Source organism: Cricetulus griseus, chromosome 4 (genome assembly GCF_003668045.3).
Source record: "Cricetulus griseus strain 17A/GY chromosome 4, alternate assembly CriGri-PICRH-1.0, whole genome shotgun sequence".
Classification (NCBI taxonomy): Eukaryota; Metazoa; Chordata; class Mammalia; order Rodentia; family Cricetidae; genus Cricetulus; species Cricetulus griseus.
In genome coordinates, this window is record NC_048597.1 from 62,870,056 (window position 1) to 62,884,185 (window position 14,130).

The window sequence follows — 14,130 nt, forward strand, 5'->3', positions numbered from 1 at the left end:
GCACATGCCTTTAATCACAGCACTCAGGAGGCAGAGGCAGGTGGATCTCTGTGAGTTCGAGGCCAGCAAGTGCCAGGATAGGCTCCAAAGCTACATGGAGAAACCCTGTGTTGAAAAACAAAAAACAAAAAACAAAAAACAAAAAAAAAAAAGTTTTCTTAAAATGTATAGACTTCCTCTTTTAAATAAGCACCCTTCTTCCCAACAAGCCCTTCCTATTTGTGTGCACATTGTAGTTTACTAAGGTTGTTTGCATAAGCATGTATGTTGGGTTATTTGCATGAGCAAAAGCAACTTACCAGTGACTACATCAAGAGGACTATGACTCTCCTGCCTCAGCAACCTTTAACTGTCTGTCACTTCTCAGGGAGAGGCTCAGCTTCATAACCCCTTCCGTCATCCATGATATAATATTGATGCACCCAATCTTGTGTAGGAACCACCACTGATATGTGCTCTGATATGATCATACGACCCATATGATGTCCAGAAGAAAGCACTATTTTTTTCCAGATTTTTTTTATTTGAATTAGAAACAAGATTGTTTTACATGACAATCCCAGGTCCCTTCTCCTTGCCATCCTCCCCTACCACCACCCCCAACTACAACCTGACCTATCACATATCCTTTCTTCTATTCTTCCCCTAACTCAACCTTTCTGATCCCTCATGACCTCTGTATCCTTCCTCTTCTTCCCTTCTCATTCTGGTAGCTCCCTCCCCCCTCTTCCCATTGCTCTCAGTTTGCTCAGGGGATATTAACCCTTTCCCCTTCTCCAGGGGACCATGTATGTCTCTCTTAGGGTCCTCCTTGTTTACTAGCTTCTCTGGCAGTGTGGATTGTAGGCTGGTAATTCTTTACTCTATAGAAGACAACACTTCTATGAGGGATTGGTTTAATTAAAGCATGAAGACCAGCTCTAAATGTTTGCATCACCATTCCATGGCCTTGGGTCTTGGTCTAAATGAAAAGGAACAAGTGAACTAAGAACCAGTGTGTATGGCCCTCTGCTTCCTGACTGTGAATGGCATGTGACCAGCTGCCTTAAATTCCTGCCACCATGCCTTCCCATCTTGATAGACTGTCCCCTAGAAACATGAGTTGTTGGTTTTATCATAAGCATGAGAAAAGTAAATACAGAAAATTGAGGGCAGCAATAGATCTGACATATAGATCATCATAGCACTGAGGAGGCCTTTACAACTGGTCTGTGGGCGTGTAGAAATGTACAAGAATATGACACTTTGATCTAGACAATCTTTAGAGTGCTGCCAGAAGAATTTAATGGTCTATTCTGTTGGGAGTTTGAAGACCCAACTCATGGGATATAAAAACAAAACAAAACACAAGGAATCTGTGAGTAACTGTGTCAGAAGATTTGACATTGAGATTAAAATCTAGCTGAATTCTGCCCCTGTCTCAAGAACTTGTGTGTGGCTGAATTTAAAAGAAACAGATTAAGTTATTTGGTCAAGAGAATTTCAAGAGCAGATAACAGTCACACTATGTCATGGTTACTGTTCACTGATCTTATCCATGTTTACAGGAAGTGGAGAGGAAAGATTAAAAACAGTTTAGCAAGGAAGTGTGAACAAGTTCAATGCTACAGGCAGGACAGGTTCAAAAGCAGCTGTCTGTCGTTAGGAGACTAGTGCTACTAACTGGAAGCCTAGTGTTCCATGGATCAAGGGAATCAAATTGAAGACCTGACATAAATCCACAGACCAACAGAAACCTGATTTTGGCAAAGAAGCAAAAAATATACAATGGAAAAAAGAAAGCATCTTCAACAAATGGTGCTGGCATAACTGTATGTCAACATGTAGAAGAATGCAAATAGATCCTTATCTGTGGCTAGGCACAAAACTCAAATCCAAGTGGCTCAAAGACCTCAACATAAATCCAGTTACACTGAAGCTGATAGAAGAGAAAGTGGGATGTACCCTTGTATTAGTGACACAGGAGACCACTTCCTGAATATAACAGCAGTGGCACAGACACCCAGATAGACAATTAATAAATAGGATCTCCTGAAATGGAGAAGCTTCTGTAAGGCAAAGGACACAGTCAACAAGACAAAATGGCAGCCTACAGAATGGGAAAAAATCTTTACCAACCCCACATCTGTACTGATCTCCAAAATATATAAATAACTCAAGAAACTAGACATCAAACTACCAAATAACCCAACTAAAAATGGGGTACAGATTTAAACAGAGAATTCCCAACAGAAGAATCTCAAATAGTGAGATACACTTAAATAATTATTCAATACCTTTAGTTATCAGGGAAATGAAAGTCAAAATGACTCTGAGATGCCATCTTACACCTATCAAAATAACTAAGATCAAAAATGCTAATGACAGCCTATGCTGGAGAGGATGTGGAGTAAGGAGAACACTCCTCCACTGCTGGTTCGAGGGAAAATTTGTGTAGCCATTTTGGAAATCAGTATGGTAGTTTCTTAGAAAATTGGGAATCAATCCACCTCAAGACCCAGTTATATCACTCTTGGGAAAATACCAAAAGGTTGCGCATTCATACCATAAGCGTACTTGCTCAACTATGTTCATAGCAGCATTATTTGTAAATATCCAGAACATGAAAACAACCCAGATGTCCCTCAACAGAAGAACAGATAAAGAAAATGTAGTATGTCTTCACAATGAATTATTACCTAGCTGAAAAAAAAAAAAAAAAAAAAAAGACATCATAAAATTTTTCAGCAAATGGATGGAACCAGAAGAAACCATGCTTAGTGAGGTAACTCAAACCCAGAAAAACAAACATGGTATGCACTCACTCACTCACAAGTGGATATTAGACAGAAAGCAAAGGATAACCAGGCTACAGTCCACCGCCCCAGGAAAGGGAGGTAACAAGGAGGACCATAAGAGTAACACAAGATCTCCCTGGAAAGGAAATAGATGCTATCTCCCTGGTAAACTGGGGGCAGGGGTGTAGAGGGGAGGGGATGGGCGGATGGAACATGAAGGATCAGGATGGCCAAGTTGGGGGTGGGACGGAGGGGAGAGTAATGAAAGAGATATCTTGAAAGAGGGGGCCATTATGGGATTAGGCAGAAACCTGGTGCCAGGAAAACTCCCAAGAACTCACAAAGATGAACCAGCTAAGACTCCTAGCAATAGTGGAGAGGGTGCCTGAGCTGACCTTCCCCTGTAACCAGATTGGGGACTACCTTAACTGTCATCATAGAGCCTTCATCCAGTAACTGATGGAAGAAGATGCAGAGATCCAGAGCCAAGCACGGGACTGAGATCTGCGAGTCCTGTTGAAGAGAGGGAGAAGGGATCATATGAGCAAGGACCAGCACAATCATTATGGGGATACCGACAGAGACAGCTGACCTGGGCTTGTGAGAGCTCACAGACTCTGGACCTATAGCTAGGGAGCCTACATGGGACTGACTTAGGGCCTCTGCATCTGTATGACAGTTGTGTCACTTGGTCTGTTTGCGGGGCCCCTAGCAGTAGGACCAGGACCTGTCCCTTATGCAAGAATTGGCTCTTTGGAACCTATTTCCTATGATGGGATGCCTTGCCCAGCCTTGCTGCAAAAGGGAAGAGCTTGGTCCTGCCTCAACTTGATGTGTCATGCTTTATTGATTCCCATGAGAGGCCTTACTCCTTCTGAATGGGGACAAAGAGGAGTGGATTTCAGGGGGATATGCAGCGAGGGAACAGGAAGAGGGGATAGAGGGGAAACTGTGGTTTTTATCAACTTTAGCCATCTTTTCTTATCTAGGTACCAAATTGATTTTCCTACTTTGCTCATATATTCATTTGAAACTCTATATGATTGGTCACTGATCCTTTTTATAAGTAAGATCCCCAGTGTTTTCTAGTATGTCAACTAAGTCATTATCTTCAACACCTCTTTTTACTTTCTTACAGGAACAATTCACTTCAGTTAGCTTATCAACACACGACTTACTCTCAAACTGTTAATCCCCCTTCACCATGACTAAAAAGCTTTAAACTCATGCCACAAACTTGCTCAATGCAAATTTATCCTCAGCATTGAAAGACTCACCTAAAATTAGACATCTGTGGTGGTTTGAATGAGAATGGCCCCATATACTCACATATTTGAATGCTGAGTCCCTTGGGAGTGGAACCCTTTGAAAGTATTAGAAGGATTAGGAGATGTAGTCTAGGAGAAAGTATGTCATGGGTGGTGGGCTTTGAAGTTTCAAAAGCCATGCCCAGTCTCTCTCTCTCTCTCTCTCTCTCTCTCTCTCTCTCTCTCTCTCTCTCTCTCTCTCTCTCTGCCTGCAGATGAGGATTCACTCAACCACTTCTCCAGTGTAATGTGTGCTGCCATGCTCCCCACCATGATGACAATGGGCTTACTCCGAAACTGTAAGCAAGTCCCCAATTAAATGCTTTCTTTTATATAGGTTGCCTTGGTCATGGTGTCTCTTCACAGCAATAGAATGGTAACTAAGAAAGAAATTGATACCAGAAGTGGACTTAAAAATGCCATCTAGTCAAGTTGAGAGAGCTCAGTGAGCTGTTTTGTAGGAGCTTGCTCGATAAGAATGTTGAGAGCAGTGTAGACAATGGAAACCTCACTTGGAAAGTTTCAGAGTGAAGCAAAGCCTCTACTGGGTTATTTGTAGGAAGAATTTGTGATTTCTCTCCACTGGAGATGAAAAATCAGCTGTGATTAACAAGAGATCGGAACCACTGAAGCAAAACCTTTGCTTTGCTGGGACAGTGGATGCTGGTCAGCTGAAGCTGAAGAATCAGCTATGATTAAGAAGAGACCAGCATCACTGAGGTAAAATCTTCAGCCTTCGCCAAGACTGTATGCTTTTAAAGAGGCGGCTTTCAAAGTGTTCGAGTATGTAGGGCTATGGGAAATTTTAAGTTTTTAATTTGTTTTACATTGTGATGTCTTTATTAATGTGTGATCTTGGGGCATGAACAAAGGTTGTGGCTTAACAGTGATGTGTTTGCGTGTCAAGTTGGCAAGGGCTCGGTTGTACTGGCTAGTTTCATGTGAACTTGACACAAGCTAGAGTTGCCAGAGAGGAAGGAAACCAAATTGAGAAAATGCCACCATAAAACTGGGCTTTAGTTAAGCATATAGGACTGAAAGACCCCTGGAAGGCTCAGGCCCCCAGGATCTCAGTCCAGTAATGCAGTCACCCCAATCACCAGGCAGAGTCAAAAGCTTGATGCAAACTGCACGAGGCTTTATTATAGTTGTTTAACGAGCCAACCCCATGTTAGCTTGGGTCTTTCATCCACCCATCATGGCGGATGGCTAGGAAAGATGGCTCGAAGCATCTGCATAGAGATTTTATAGGGCAGCATAAGGGGATTGTCTAGGGGTACACACAGGCTCAGAATTAGTGTGCCTCCAGGCTTGGAGGGTTTGCCCTGTGTTGATTGGTCAACTGGTTGTTATGGCCCATAGGCCTTCCCAGGGTGGTTGCTATGCTCTCTGCATCATTGCTGTACACTTGTCCGAAAAGCACACACAGAGCTATAAAGCATAGCACCACCAGCTAACTTCTGATTGTTTCCTTGCCACGAGGCAGGCTTCTGACCTCCTAGTGACTAAGACAAGGTCAGACAAGCACATGTTATGGCTGCAGAAATGGGGATCTGGTCCCTTCAGGACATTTTGTTAGTGATGGAAGAGGTTGAGGGGGGAAGGACCAATCAATTGTGCTTTTGGTCACTCCTGGATTAGCGGTCTAAGAAACCAGGCTGAGAAAGCCATGGAGAAAGCCAGTAAGCAATGCTCCCCCATGGCCTCTTCATCAGCTCCTGCCTCCAAGTTCCTGCCATGTTTCAGTTCCTGTCCTGACTTCCTTCACTGATAAACAATGATAGGGAAGCATAACCCCAATACATACTTTACTCCACAACTTGCTTTTGGTAATGGTGTTTCATCACTGTAATAGTAATCCTAACTATGACACAAGTTGGTTCCAGGGACTGGGATATTTCTGTGACAGCCCTGACCATGCTGTTTGTTTGAAGAATATGGGAGATTTGGGGACTTTGGCTAGAAGAGTGATTGGATGCTTTAAGCAAGGCTAAATGGGTTATCTTAGTAGGAGCATGGAAGAGAGTTCTGAGAGCTGTTTGAACTCTAGAGGCCCAGGATTAAGAAGTTTTGAAGGGAAAGAATATTAGTAAGTGGCCTAGAGACCATTCTTGTGGTATTTTGCCAAAGAACATGGCTGCTTTTTGCCCTTGTCCTAAAATTCTGTCTGGGGATAAACTGAAGAGTTTGAATTGATGGCATTGGCATTCGCTGACTTTAGGAAGCCTAGTATTGACTGTGTTTTGTGGCTGTAAGTGGTTACTTTTATGCAGGTATATAATGAAAAGGAGCAAGCTGATCAAGAGATAATTCAAAATGTACAGTTTGAGGAGAAAATGCAATATTTGAGCCAAATCCAGTGTTCGAGGAGTTAAACGTTTAAAGAAAAGCCCAATGCTAAATGGAATAGAGGGAGTGGTGACCTCAGGGCAAGACCCCACCCAGTTAAGCTTCCAACTTGTAGAAAGCAATTTAAAAAAGCTTAAGCAGTGAAGGAAACCATCAAAACCAGAAAGCTGATGCAAATGTAATTGAAAGAGGGGGCCATGTTCCAGCCCCATCAGGCAGTAGAACTTGGCAGCTTTGGCCACATGATTCTGGCTTTAGAGTCAAGGATACAAGAAGGGGGTTGTGAAATCTTCCTCCATGTCTAAGGAAAGCAGCTGAGGCCAGGCATGTGAGTGGGGTGTGCCTGCATGAAAGCTGTCATTTAGTAGTGGTGTCTCTTCTCAGCAATAGACCAGTGAGGAAGACAGCATCCAATCATCCAATCTGTCTTTTAAGATGCTAGAGGGACCACGAAAATACTGGTTCTCATCACCGCAGAAAGCGGTGAATCCTGCTGTCATTTATCAAGAGGTTATTTTGACAACCTATTGTGGTGGGAAATCCACTGGGAAAGACCAAAGACTTAGATTTAATTCATATTTAGATTAAACATATTTATTTTTACTGCTGGCAGAAGGATGGCTGCCTTAGAGCCAAATAGAATGCTGTGCCACAGGAGCTCAAAGAAGGCATTATAAAGGTGGATACTAAAGGGGTAAAATACAATTATCTATGGAGTCCATAGGGGCAAGAAAATTGCTTTACTCCCTCAGTTGTTTCTCTTTCCAGGAATGAAAAGACCACTTCATCCCAGTCCCACAGGGATAAGGGGGTTTACAAAAGAAAAAAACAAGTGGTTCAACACATCACAGCAGGCACACCATTATCCTATTCACCAGCAAGCCACTGGGATCCCATAGGCATTCCAGGGTAAAGGTCAATGGCCCTTAAGGGATGCCTGGTACCTTATTAAGTTTCTTTAGCCATTACACAGGAGTTATCTGTAAATTATTACAAAGATCCGACCACTCAAAGGGAAGTATCTCTAATTGATTGGGCTAGAGTAGGCAGTAACACGGTGCCATCAGCATAGGGCTAGCTGTCATGTCTCCACACTATGAGTCACCTTGATGGTATTTTCAGGGAGTCCATAATACAGATAAGCATTAATCTGAGCTAATATGATTGGATCTCTTATTTAAAAGACTTAGAAATTGTTTTCAGCTGAAGATAGATTCAAGACCTTAGAAATCATGATGTAGTGGCCAACATCATCATTATGATGTTGTGTATTTAAGATCAATATGCAGAAGAAGTTGGCTAGCATAGCAGATGATGTAACAGTGTCCAGGAAGAGAGCAGAAAGGAATTAATTTATTTTTATTGCAAGCAAAATGTATTAGAAAAATATTTCTATATATGGTATGCAAAAATTTCTAGGACAATTAACATTGAATATGTTGAACTTTAAAATTACTGTTGAAGACAAATGAAATCATTTCCAATTCATCACTATCTAATTGGATGTCCTTTTTTATAGTTAAGGTCATGGCTGAATAATTTTCCTAAATTCAGATAGTGTACCAAGGGCAGCATGATGTTAACCTGGGTCTCTACACAATAGAAGTTAGTAGTCATATTTCCCACATATCCAATATTTCAGCAATAATCCCACAGTGTTTCCAAAACCATGTTATGGAGAAGAGCCCAAAAAGAATGATGGGGGTTAAGGGAGTTCTGTTTTTCAAAAAATGAACAAATGCTTCATATCTTATGAAATTGAGTAACTAGAACACACTTGCATGGAAAGGAAAACAATAATGTTGACAGCCCCACACTATGATTTTCTCTTAATGGTTCTTAATGTTTTCTGGCAGCAGACTTCCTTAACTTGCAGAAGGAGCCCTTTGAAAAATAACTAGATCATTTCCCAAATGCCAAAGAAATCTATTTCATTTTAATTTGGGTGTTTTTTAGTGCAAATCAGAACTTTATTGTTCTCAAAAAAAGAAGCTCATTCCTAAGGGTTTGATACAAATCAAAAGGGAAAATGCAGTTTTATGTTTAACTCTTTGTTCCTGAGAAACTATAATTAAGGATTATTGAACCTTTCAATGTTAATACCTAACCGTTAATCACTTAGGTAATTGGCTGAATTAGAAGTTTCCATTTTTTTTCTCTTTGAGATCTAGATAATAATGAAAAGTTAACATTACCCAAAAGCAGTCCAGAGGCAGTGACTATTAATATTTAGAATGATATTCTTTAAATAAATTGCCCTTGATTCCTGAATGTGTGAATGAGTGGGCCTCTCTATCTATATTTGTTTTTTATCACATTTCTTGGGCTCTTTTTCTTTTCTTTGTTTGTTTTGTCTGGTTCCAATGTTTTAGTTTTAGTTTTATCTTATTTATCCTATTATTATCCCTTAGAAGCCTGTTTGTTTCTTAATGGGGGAACAGAAAGGGAATGGATACGGATGAGAGAGGAGGTGGGGAGAAACCGGGAGGAGTAGAGGAAGAGGAAACCATAATCAAAATATATTATGTGAGAAGAAAACCTATTCTCAATAAAAGGAAAATTTTAAAAAAAGAAGAAATATTGCAGTTAGTGTAGCTGGGAAAAAGGAATTTAGACCTAATTTAACAAAGACACAAGTCACCACATGCAGATTTAGCAAAATGATACACTCTGGCTTTAAAATTCTTTTCCTAATAAAAGTCTGTGTTTGGAAAAAATAAATTGCCCTTATTTAAAAAATCCCTGTGAAATTATTATAAACACATTTGCTTTTCATTCTGAATGCAGCCTAGTGTCATTAAACTAGCAGAATCAAATGTTGTTTTGGCCTGTTTTTGTTACAAATTCTTTAGGCTTTATTAAGAAAATATTGGCACAGCCAAGGGTAAACTGCATATTTCTGTACTTTTTGAGAGTTTACAGGGACTTATTTGCTATGTAGGGGTCAGTCATTTATTAATCTACTACGACAAAGTTGACCATCCAGAGTCACTGTTATGCAAACTGATGTGTTTCTGAGTACCAAATCATTCTACCTGCACTATTTGTTTAATTTTCAACCATACTAAATGCTTAGAAAACAAAATAAATGATCAAAGTTCTTGTTTTGAACATCTTAAGAGGAAGACAGACATATCTTGGTAGGAATGTCATGCATAAATTTGAAAACACAGATCTCATCTCACTTTCCTTGGAGGCAGTGAAGAAGGTAGGCTATTAACAAAACATTAAGATGGTCAAGAAATACCATATTTATGTCCATGATCCATGCTACCCCTGGAGGTCATATGGATTTCTGTGGTCCTTGCTGCTGCAGGAAACCATGTGAAAATTCATGTTCCATGCTGCTGCCTCTGGATGCTATTTTCAGGGAGGCCTTTTTTTTGCAGTGGTGGCGATGACTGTAAATTCATATTTGAGAATGAGAGTCATTGAAGGCTTCTGTGACACTCCTCCCAAACACCTCCACCCCCACCCCTTACCCCACCCCTGTCCCTGCAACAAAACAGTCCAGACAGGAAGCTGTTGAACAGAGGCCTTAAAAGTTGTTTAAATTTGTAAAAAAGATGCTGAAGTGTTGTACTTCACAGTTGATGTCTTCTGGTGGGGATGGGGGGGAGAAGGACTCAGTTTAAGGGACTGGCCATTGGGAGTTTGATGAGTATATGGGCGACACCAATTGGACTTGGCATATTTTTTTTCTTTTTTTTTTATGGAGGGGTTGGGGGGAGAGACACAAGAATAGGAAGGCATGCCGGGCAGTGGTGGCACACGCCTTTAATCCCAGCACTCGGAAGGCAGAGGCAGGCGGATCTCTGTGAGTTCGAAACCAGACTGGTCTACAAGAGTGAGTGCTAGGACAGCCTCCAAAGTCACAGAGAAACCCTGTCTCGAAAAACCAACCAACCAACCAACCAAACAAACAAACAAACAAAAAGAATAGGAAGAGACCTGGGAGGAATAGGAAATGAGCACGATCAGGGTACAGTATATGGAATTCCCAAATAATTGATAAAAAATAGTATGCTACAGAAAAAAAAAAAAAACCAATAACCTGAGAAATTGGCAAAAAAAATACATTTATTGTTTTTAAAAGGCAACTAGAGAAATGGCAGTTAAGCAGTGGGGAAAAGTAATAAAGACTAACATTGAGTTCCTACAGCAAGACGGGCATGTAATAACTCATTTAATACACCTCATATCCTATTATCTCCTCTAATCCTTATTTTAAATGTGTGACATTGAAGCATGATTAAGTCATCTACCTGGTGTCACCTGACCAGGTTGCAGAGGGAATGGAATAAGATTTTCCTTATTTCCAACCCAGTTCCCAATAAGATAAACATCAGTTATCAAAACAAATCCTTTTCCACCCTTGCAGTTTTATCCACACAATGACATCTAATGTGCATGAAATGGGACCTCAAGACTTGCACGGAATTTTCTTTGGAAACAGATGGTGATAGTCTGTTTCCATTGTTGCCTCCACCTGTCAAAGGGGACTATTAACTTCTCACCTCTAACATAGGACAAAGAGATTCCAGGATATATCTGAAAGACCTATGGGAGGCTTTTCCAGACATTGGATCAGTGCACATTGAATGGAAAAAAGGAAAAAAAAGATAAAAAGGAAAAGACATGACTGTTCCCAGGTATGGTGGGGGAGAAAGTTTATATGTGGATGAGCATAGTCAGAGGCAGGGACATTGGGAGAGTTCAGAGTGCACATAACCAGACTGAGCTGGCCCATGTGAAAGAAGAGGAGGGGAAGGGAGAGGGGAAGAAGGGGAACCAGGTGTAGCAGCCAGGAGGCTAAAGGTCCAAGAGGGAAGGGTAACCAAAATGTCTGGATTATACAGAGAAGAACCTCTGGGGGAAGGGTGATGGGGGAGGTCCTTCTGTGTATGTTTATCTTCTTATTGGCTGTTGAATAAAGTACTGTTGGCCAATGAGGCAGCAAGTTAGGCAGGACTAGGAATCAAGGAGGATTCTGGGAAATGTAGTAAAAGAAAGTCTTGTGATACAGGCAGGAAGTGACATAGCAGGCAGACTCATATATAAGCAAGGGCAAGAAGGAAGTCATCCCTTTTTTCTCTTCCTCCTGCTCTCTGCTCTGGCATCCGATAAGTCTTTATGGTTGATAATTAAGACTGAGCTAGCAGATGAGAAATCCTAGTCATTGGCCAAGCAGCATTTGTACCTAATATAAGTCACTGTGTGTTACTTGGGACCTTAACATGGCAGCGGGCAGAACTTGGGTGGGGTGGCGTAAAGCACCCATGTGGCAGCAGGACTTGGGTGGCTTGGCAGAAAGAATTATTGTTACAGAAGGGCAGCCCAGATTCTGGGCTGGAGAGTTCAGGGTAGAAGGTGGAGCATGCTTCCATCCATATCCTACAACAGGTATGAACTGAAGGATGCCAGGAGAACTTGGTAGTCAGGTCTGCTTTGATATGTTAAATAGGCATCTCAGCCTTTTGTTTGGGGTTTAGAACTTGGCAGATTCCTGTGTCTTTCCCACCATGAAATAGCTTCTTTTAGCTGGAAAACCAAAGTAGTACAAACAAGAGTTAGTGTTTGTATCAGAATCCAAACTCTCACACCAGTTAAGGGGTGGTTAAGCTCTTCAAGGGCCTGTTAAGGTCATATGAGTGATGGGCCATAGAGAATGCTGGGAAGAGGAACACAGAGGGTCAGTCGCCAGGGAGATTCCATGTAGCTGTCAAGGAAGGAAGAAGCCTGGACATCACCAGTCAGCAAAGACCATGTGAAGATACACAGATTAATAGAAATGGATTAATAATTAAGAGAGATCTAGCCAATAGGAAGCCTGAGGCATTGGCCAAACAGTTTATAACTAATATAAGCCTCTGTATGTTTATTTGGGAGTAAGCAGTTTCCAGAATGGGCAGGACAGAAACTTATGTCAACATGTGAGAGAAAGTCCACAAGGTCTTTTTGACTTGCCTGTTAGGGTTGTCTGGAAGAGCAAGGAGCTTTTAAGAGCTTCACCATCAGAATGGTTGAGATTTTGTCATCTGGTAGCCCACACAGGAGCAGCAACTCCTTTGTTGGGTCTGCAGAGCTGAAACCATCCACCAGACAAGCAATGAGAATATCTTTGTTTTTCTTTCTTTATTCACCTGGCCATACTCCCAGTAGAAAATAAAACCTGGAATACAAGTGAATGACTGAAAAGAAAGTAGAAGGCATAAAGGAAGAGTGTTGCCACCTGCAACTTCACCCTTTCCCTCCATGAGGACTGAGAGTTAAACAATGATACAAACTTGACCAAGGCAGCAATGAACTGGTATCTCAGAATCTAGATTCTGGGTAGTGTCTTAGATGGGATATTATAGTTTCCCAATTCAAATCATGTCTTAGTTAGAATTACTATTGCTGTAATGAAACATTATGACCAAAGCAGTTTAGAGAGGAAATAATTTTTTTGGCTTACATTTCCAGTCAGGACAGGAATTCATGAAGGGCAGGAATATGGAGGCAGGAACTGATGAGGGGTGCTGCTTACTGGTTTGTCCCCATGGCTTGCTCAGCCTGCTTTCTTGTAGAACCCAGGAGTACCAGCCCAGGAGTGGCATCACCCAGAGTAGGCTTGGTTTTCTCCTCACCTATCACTAATTTTAAAAATGACCTACAGAAATGGAGGCATTTTCTTAATTGAAGCTCTTTGCTGTCATATGACTTCAGCTTGTGTCAAGTTGACATAAAACTATCCAACACAAATTGAGTCCACATGTAAAGTTAATAGAGATTTTATCTAAAAGTTAAAGCAATAGGACTGTGGAGGACTCATCATGGAACAGAGATATTTATTGCCACCAATTAAAATGCAGCAGACAATGGGAGCAATGCATGTGGCTGTATTAATTATATGTCTCAAGCTTAACTTTCCAGTTATACTAGCAGAATGTGAAGTCACAATGTTCAAAACCTCTGTCTCTTAAAAACACTCGGACCTCCAAATATTGTTGTATTCCATCACCTGACAGCCCATGGAAATGCCCCATGCTTCCGTAAGGCAGATTTGTCTGTATGTAAATGATTTAGTGAGGGAGCATAGCAGACGGAACTAGAATTAGAAAAATTACAGTTAAGCCTATGTTCATGAATCTTGGTAGTTCAGTTAACATTCCATTGCAAAGCGTTATAAATCCCTGTGTTGTTTGCCTTACATAGTTTTCTTTTGTTTTTCTTCTTTCTTTTCTTTCTTTTTTGTGTGTGTATGCTGCATATGTGGTGTGGTATGTGTTTGTGTGTGTGTTTGCTTTCATGTGTTTGGACCCGCATATATGCCATTGTTATTCTATGTATTCTTCCACCAGGTGCTACCTAGTCCTAACCCTGATTAGCTTTCAAGATCAAACAAGGTCAGCTATAGGTAGGGTGGTATGTCTATAGATTCTCCTTTACTCCTTGATGTAGGGAATCTCTTCAGCTTCAGAGCTCACAGATGAGGCTATGCTTGTAGCCAGCTTGCTGTGGTCTTCCCTTCTCAGGCTGGAATAGGTGAACTATCATACTCACCGAACAGCATATGTTTTCTGGGGATCTGAAGCTCCAGTCCTCTTGTTTGTATAGCAAGCGCTGACCACTGACTCATCTCTGCAGCTTGCACCTAAATAATCCATGTTTAGGAAATGTGGTAGGTAGTTGATATAATGGAATGAAACATATGG

At 41.2% G+C, this 14,130-nt stretch overlaps 1 long non-coding RNA gene across 2 annotated transcripts in view; it reads left to right on the plus strand.

The window, feature by feature from the left end:
- Window positions 1-14,130, plus strand: part of LOC103163930 — a 31,921-nt gene that overhangs the window by 9,681 nt on the left and 8,110 nt on the right. For both annotated transcript variants that reach the window (XR_004769957.1, XR_004769956.1), the window contains exon 3: window positions 4,300-4,383. This is a non-coding gene — a long non-coding RNA (uncharacterized LOC103163930). The remainder of the gene's footprint in view (window positions 1-4,299; window positions 4,384-14,130) is intronic.